Source organism: Corvus brachyrhynchos, unplaced genomic scaffold (assembly GCF_000691975.1).
Source record: "Corvus brachyrhynchos isolate BGI_N302 unplaced genomic scaffold, ASM69197v1 scaffold376, whole genome shotgun sequence".
Lineage (NCBI taxonomy): Eukaryota > Metazoa > Chordata > Aves > Passeriformes > Corvidae > Corvus > Corvus brachyrhynchos.
The window spans coordinates 488,887-495,857 of NW_008238966.1; the positions used below are offsets into that span (position 1 = coordinate 488,887).

The 6,971-nt window shown below is 55.1% G+C and overlaps 1 long non-coding RNA gene across 2 annotated transcripts; it reads left to right on the forward strand.

Moving 5' to 3' along the window:
* Positions 1-6: 6 nt before the first annotated feature.
* On the forward strand, positions 7-4,000 carry LOC108447741. 2 transcript variants are annotated; one of them, XR_001863421.1, is made up of 3 exons: positions 7-2,150; positions 2,565-3,041; positions 3,141-4,000. It is a non-coding gene; the product is annotated as an uncharacterized LOC108447741 (long non-coding RNA). The 2 variants fall into 2 exon arrangements; XR_001863420.1 differs by having other exon boundaries at positions 2,565-4,000.
* The last annotated feature ends 2,971 nt before the right edge of the window (positions 4,001-6,971 follow it).

Genomic DNA, 6,971 nt, shown 5'->3' on the forward strand with positions numbered 1-6,971 from the left:
CCCGGGCGCTTTGCCTGCTGCAGAGGGGGCCGGGCCCGGGATGCGGGGCTGGGACAGGGGCAGAGCTCCAGGGGTGCCCTAAGAGCCGGGAAGTTTTGCCTCTTCCAAAATAACGGCCTCGCGGGGGGAAGTTGGTTTTTCTTTTGTTCGTTCCGCGCATTTCGGTTTCTCCGATCACGGCTCTCGTGCGGTGGCTTGTGCTGTTCTTCCAGCACCTCTGGAAACGCGGTTATGAAATGACTTCAACGGGAAGCGCCCGCCGGAGAGTCCCTGCTTTTGTTCCTGGATTTTCCTTGCTGTCCTCTGGCAGGTGAACACCTGCGAAGGGCTGGGCGGTGGGGACCGGGCGAGGACAATGCCTGCATTTTCCCAGGGTTTGCATCTGAGCTGACAAAAATGCACGGCTGGCCCTTCATCCAGCCTGAATGCTGGATACTGTGTCACAAAATCTGGGGAAGGCTGGTGTTAACCCGGAGAGCTCTGAGAGCCATGCCGTGCTCTCAGAAATGGCTCGAATCCCTCATGTTTGGTGTGTTACGAGGATATACAGGGTGTATCTCCAGGGAATCCAGGCTCCCCACTCAATGTCGGTACACCGCATCCTCATCAGGTTAATTGGCCTTTTGCCTCATTAAAAGCAAGGTACTTTGTCAAGTTATACTTAGCTCTGTAATGACCATATGTGTACTGCTCTGTGGTGGTTGTTGTTGTGTTATTAACTGGGTGTTTCTGGGGCAGATACTCTGCCATTCGGGACTGCTGACCCCGCATTGTGAAAGGTAGACCTGCCTCTTTTTTTAGTTGTCCAAGAGATAAATTTAGAAGCTTGCGTTTCCTGGGAGAAAGGTGGAACCTTGCACATCATAAAATGTTGTTGAGGAAAATGGGCTAGGACTGCGTGCGAGAAAACTAATTTGGGAGGCACTAATTTCATGTGCATCTGTATGTGGGCCATCGTGGACAGAGAGGAGTTAGCGAAAGAGCTGTGGTACAGACAAGAGGAAAGTAAATGGGGGAATTTCTCAGGACTGTGGTCTCATTGTCGGGGGAAAACACAGCAAAAGGTACGTGGCTTTTATTATTACTTAAATTGTTTTTTTATCAAAAAGGATTCTGAACTTGTGCATCTCTGAGCAGCAGGGTTTGACTTTAAGGGGAACGGAGGCTGCTCCGTGGCATCCTGGCTCAGGCCCAAAGCGTTAATGTGTGGGCTGATGTAACAACAAGTTAAGAGTTGTCATTCTGTCGTGACACCTTCTTGGAGCTGATGCTTTTGTTTCTGTGTGGCTCTGATGGGTTGATTCGGCTCCCTGGCTGAGGGACGCTGCAGGTTAGTGGGAGCCTTGTCTCAGCAGAGCTCGATGGCAGATTCCAAAGGAAAAATAAAATCTGGTGGTTGGGAACTGTCAGAGCTGTGGTTTGGTTTGGTGATGAAGATGAAATGGGAGCCTCAGCTTGCTGAACTGGTGGTTCTCTGAGCACCTCATGCTCTTGGTTCAGCCAGGAGGTTACTTCTGAAGGTGACTTTCCTGGCAGGATTTTCTGATTTGTAGCACCTGAACTGCTGGAAAGGTGTGTGAACTGGGAAACCAGGCCACAGTTTGCCTTCAAGCTCTGTGGTTTGTGCTGGGAGGGAAAATCTGAAGGGGTGCAGGGGTATTTCCCATTCTTGCTGCTGATGAGGGTGGTGAGAACTCCAGAGCTGGCAGGGGGTGAATGTCCAGGCACAAGCTGCACTCTGAGGGACAGCTGGGCTGCAGCTGTGAGGGATGTTACCGAGCTGGGGGACAGATGCTGGGGTTGCTTCTGAGCAGGAAGGGAGGATCTTGTGGCTGTGCTCACTCCAATCCCCCCACTCCCAAAGATGGAGGCCTCACAGGACCATCTTCTCCCTGCTCTGGCTCTGTGCCTGGGTCTGTTTTCCAGTGATTCATCCCCTTCTCACCGGCTAAGATGCCGTGTGTCTCCTGCTCTTGCTGCTTGTCGAGGTCCGGGATGCGATGCAGGATTAGACCTGTGATGGGAGCATCCATGTCTCGCTCCAAGGAGCCGTCTCTGCTGTTTGCACAGCTCGCTCAGAGGAGTGAAAGCGAGTGCTGAGACTCTGCATGGGACCCAGACCCTCTCTGAGCAGAGCCAGGAGGACTGAGGTGAGAGAAGGACGGCATGGGGTGTGGGGGACAGAGCAAAAGCTGGTCTGCGCAGCTGGTGTGTGTGGGGTCTGAGCTGGGCTGCTTCATGGGTGCCCCCTGAGCAGAGATCCAGGGAGGGGGAGCCTCACTTTGGCCATCTCACTGCTGGGCAGGCTCTGAAGGCTGGAACTTCCCCATCTGCAAACCCCAGAGGGGCACAGCCTCTGCAGCTCTGCCCAGCCATGGGTTTTCATCCCCCTGCTGCACAGGGAGCAGCTGGAACTGGGGCCCAGCATCCTGCAGGTCTCACCACCCACTTGTCCATCTTAAAACCTCTTCTGCACTGGGAGTATTATTGGTTTTTTTTCATACTGTTATATAACGATTCCTGTTATTGCTTCTCCTCCTGTCTCTTTTCTTTGTATCTTCTAGCTCCTTAATTTTGGATGGTCTCATGTCTCCTTTGTGCCTACACACACAGATCAAGGAGGAGGAAATAGGTGCAAGACACAGTGCTGGCTCTCACTGGTGAAGGAGCTGGTGGCATTATCCCCACTGGAACAATTCCTGATCTGAATCCAGAACGGGGCTTGTGGTCCTCATCCTCCTGGTCTTTAGGGGTAGCTCGTGTCAGCATCTGCTTCCCACTCTGTATGAGTCCCCTCTTTCTGTGTGAAGGATTTATGTGCAGGTATTTTGTACACAGAAGAGTGGGGATTTAACCTGTCCAGGCTCTGATTCCTGCTTTCACAGAGGAACAAATGTCTTCCTGCCTCCATATGCAGCGAGTTGCAAAGTAGCTTTAATTAGAGCCTGTACGTCTCCTGAAGCACCTCACCGAAAACGCTGCTGAGCTCCAGGACGAGGTCTGCGACTCGCCTGCAGGATTAGCTAGCTTAGCTGGGGCAGGTAATCTGGTGGTGGCAGATCCCTGGGAGGATTTGCAGGCAGAGGACCTGTTGTTGTAGATGGCACTTTTTGCAGATGGGGTATTTATTTTTTTTCCAGTCCGAAGGTGTCTTGGTCCCAGTGGGAATCAGGAGTGTGCTGGGGCTGTGGCGTTTGCCTCTGTGGCCACATAATGCTGGGAGCTGTTTATCCTGGAGCGAGGTTGCTTAGAGCTGGCCTGTGAGAGGAGGAGGGAGGCCGGATTTTGAAGTGCCCGCTGGAAAATACAGCCCTCTGGATTACAGTGTAGGTGTTGCTGCCTGAAATAGCACTGGCAACTTTGGACCAGCAGCTCATGCAAAAATATCCCTCTTCACTATCCTGCAGATCATTGGACTCACTGCAAGGCAGGCAGGCACAGGGGAGGGGTGTGGGTGGGCTCCAGCTGCTGGTGATGGTACTCTGCCTTCATCCCAGGACAGCTGTGGAGCACGGAGCAGTAAAGCTGGATTTTCTCACACACCACCTTGCTAATTAGAGCTGTCTGAAACTATTTCTCACCACCTTCAGAAAATCACACTTCCTTGGATTTGCAGAAGAGCAAAAACTTGCTTCCTTCTTGCCTTGAGTTCCTGCAGGTGGGGAATGGTCACTGTGCTGCAGACAGCTTTGACCCCTTGCAAGGGTGGCGCATTTCTGGGTGCTCTCTCAAATCCCCTCATACAGGATTCGGTCTGGAGTGGACCTGGGGTGGCTGGGTCCTTGTGGCCAGGTCAGCTCCTTGTCTCCTGAACCAGCCATCCAGCAACTGGCAACTGGAACTTTGCTCGGCCGAAGCTGCAGGTCCAAGTGACTCCAGTGGTGCCCGACACAACGGAGTTTTCCCCTCCCAGGCATGTGCCATGTGTGGAGCAAAGCCTGGCTAGTTTCTCAGTTCCCCTTTCAGAAACGTTTGACTAAATAAAGCATCTCCCCAAGGATCTCCATGAGTAAGACAAGACTAAAACAGCTCCTGAGTGATCCCAGCAGTGCTGATTTCTCTATCTAGGGCTGCTCCATGCCCAGCCCCTGGCCGCAGCTGCTGCTTTGTGGTTCTTTGTGCTCTGCCAGCTGACAGCCCTTAGATATGGGCCCTCAGGCAGAATGCCCTTTCTAAATCACAGGTGACACCTTGACTTGGGTTTGGATCTGGATCAGAAGCTGGTGCATGCTTGGGGGCACAGAAGCAATAAACTGCATCACCAGGCGAAAAGGGAGCCATGCTCTGCTGCAGCTGAGCTCCCTGCTTCATTTGGGCTGCGTGAGGCGAGATGCACCATGGGCACCAGGGCCTTGAGCCTTCAAGCACTTGGCTCACCCCAAAATCTGCTGCAAAGTGCCGCAAGGGATGGGTTTTGGTACCGTGCTGCTGGGCTGAGGGTGCCTCTCCCAGCAGACTGGAGGGGGTGGCCAGTTCCCATGCACATGTGACACGACTCCTACGCAGAGCGGCTGCTGCTTTGCCAGGTTTGGGACACTGGATGCTGCTGCTGAAGTCGCCTCATCTCCATTCCCCTCCTCAGTCAATGCGTGACGCTGCTGAGTGTAAATGATAGCTATGCCGGCCCTGGCATGACACCTGGGCTTCCCCAGGTCAGCTGTGCTAGCCCAGGGCAGGTGAGGGTGCAGATGCAGGGAGAAAGACAGAGCTGAGTGACGCGCTGGGCCAGGAGGAGCTCCAGGAGACTGATCCGTGGTGGGCAGCAGGTTTGGGAGGCTGCGAGCCCGTGGGCGACTCTGGTCGTCTGGGGAATTCTCACTGCAGAGGAGCCTGAGCGACAAAGTGCTGGGAGGTGAGGAAGTGCCTCCGCTGAGCCGGGAGGCGCCGGGGCTGTCTGGCAGCTCCTGTCGGGGCTCCCGTGCCCGCTCCGTGCCCTGTGCGCAGCGTGGTCAGTGCTGCCCGTGCTGGTGGGGGCCGGGCTGGGCGCAGCGGAGCTGTCAGCGCATCCTGGCGCTCTCTGCTGCTCAGGGCAGGCTGCCAGGATGCGAGTTCACCCCCTCCCCAAGGGCGGGACCGCCCTGTCGGGCCCAAACGGTGCCGCTTGAAGGCGAAGGCTCTGCCCCGCTCACCGGTGAGGTGTTCTCTGCGCTGTGAGCTGCTCTGCCCGGTGCAGATGGCAGAGGACGCCTGTCCTCGGCGGGGGCTCGGCGGATGCGGGCGGCGAGGGGAGGCTCTGGAGGAAGCTCATCTCCCTGGAAACTTTGGCAGCCAGGCGTCTGCTTGCCTACTGAATTGGGTGTGCAGCAATCGAACCCCTGAAGGAGCCAGCACCTCTCAGCACTTACTGTCTCCGCCCTGGGGGGAGGTGGAGGGGTACGCCACCTGCCCAAAATTTGGGGGACAGAGTACTGAGTCTGCAAGGGTAGGTTGGAGATCAAAAGGAAGATGAATCACCAAGCTGCTCTTTCTCTGCTGAATGACCGTGCTCCCGGAGTTCGGCTGCTGCGGTTTGGGGCTGGGCTGTGTGCTGCAAAGCGTGGGCTGAAGGGCCAGTAAAAGCTGCTCTTGTTGAATCCCCATGGTCCAGCTCCACCCTGGATAAGACCCAGGCCAGTCTGGAGGATGGAAAAAATATATTTTCCCAGAAGATGGGTCCTAGAGGGGAGCAGATGATTTGCATCTTGAATGAAAATAATTTATACGACTCCAGGCAGAGAAGGCTCAGATGTCATCAGGTAGGGGGAGGTCACCTCTGTGCTGGAGGATTTGGAGACAAGTTTTGTATGGAAGCCACAGCAAACAGCACTGAAGCTCTTTGGAGAGGGGAGAGTTCATATTAGGGAAATGAGAAAACAGGAGATGCAGTGGGTTGGAGGAGGACAGGAGATGCTGCCTTGGAGACCCAGGGCACTGCTCTTGCCAAGGTTGTAGCAATGGTTGTGTCAGGGAATCCCTTTTGGCCTTCTTGATTTCCCTGTCTCGGGGTCTTACCCCAAGCAATCACTCCCTTAAGGTACCACTGCAGTGCCAACCACGGCCAAGGGCGATCTCCCAGAAATGTTCCCCAGTTGGAATCATGGGTTGGAACTGAGTTGGGGCTCATGGTGGTGGCATGGGCTAAGCATGATCCCAGCTGGTGTGGCACTTGAGGATGGAGCTGGGTGGGCTGATGGGATGATGTTGCGTGCAGAAAAGAGGTCAGAAGATGACAATGGTCCTGACAAGGCTGTGGGAAGTGCAAACCAGAGGTACCTGCCACCCTTTTGTCCCTGGTGGCCTGGCCTGGAGCTGGGTGAGAGCTTCCAGCAGAGTGATTTGGCAGTAGGCTGGGGAGACACCCATGAGGAATGACCCTGGTGTAGGTGACCCCCTTGCAGGCAGGCAGGAGAGCCTGCTCAGAGGGTGTGAGACTGGGGTCCATTCCCGCCCTGTTGTCTGATGCTGTAGCTCAGGGACAAGGTTCTTCTGCCCACAGCAACTCTCCCTGGCCTGGACAGTCCTTGAAGTTCTCTTTGTTGGGGGTTGGTGGCCACAGTGGTTCTCTCTGGTCCCCCCACCTGCCCCACACCCACTGCCTGCAGCAGGATAGTGCCTTCCTTTCCTGTATTCCTGTCACTGTTTGCTGGCCCCTGGAGGGCACCTCAGTTCATCCTTGCAGGCTGTAGCATGTGTTCTGGTTTTGCAGGAATAATACTTCATCTTTGGTGACCTCCTGGAGCAGAGCTGGCTGCTGTTGTCTCTGGGCACAGCATCTCTCTGGGATGGGACACACATGCCTGATGAGTAGGGATGTGTCACACTTGTGACAGAGCACTCAGCTCCCACCCTGCTGCCCCTCTCTCTCTCCCTGTCCTGACGTGAGGGAACTGTCCTTTACCCTCTTGATGAAGGTGAGAACTTCCCAACGGGTTCACGTGCTGGAAATGAGCCTGTAGGGTCTGCAGGTGAGAGCAGAGCCCCAGGGCTGATGG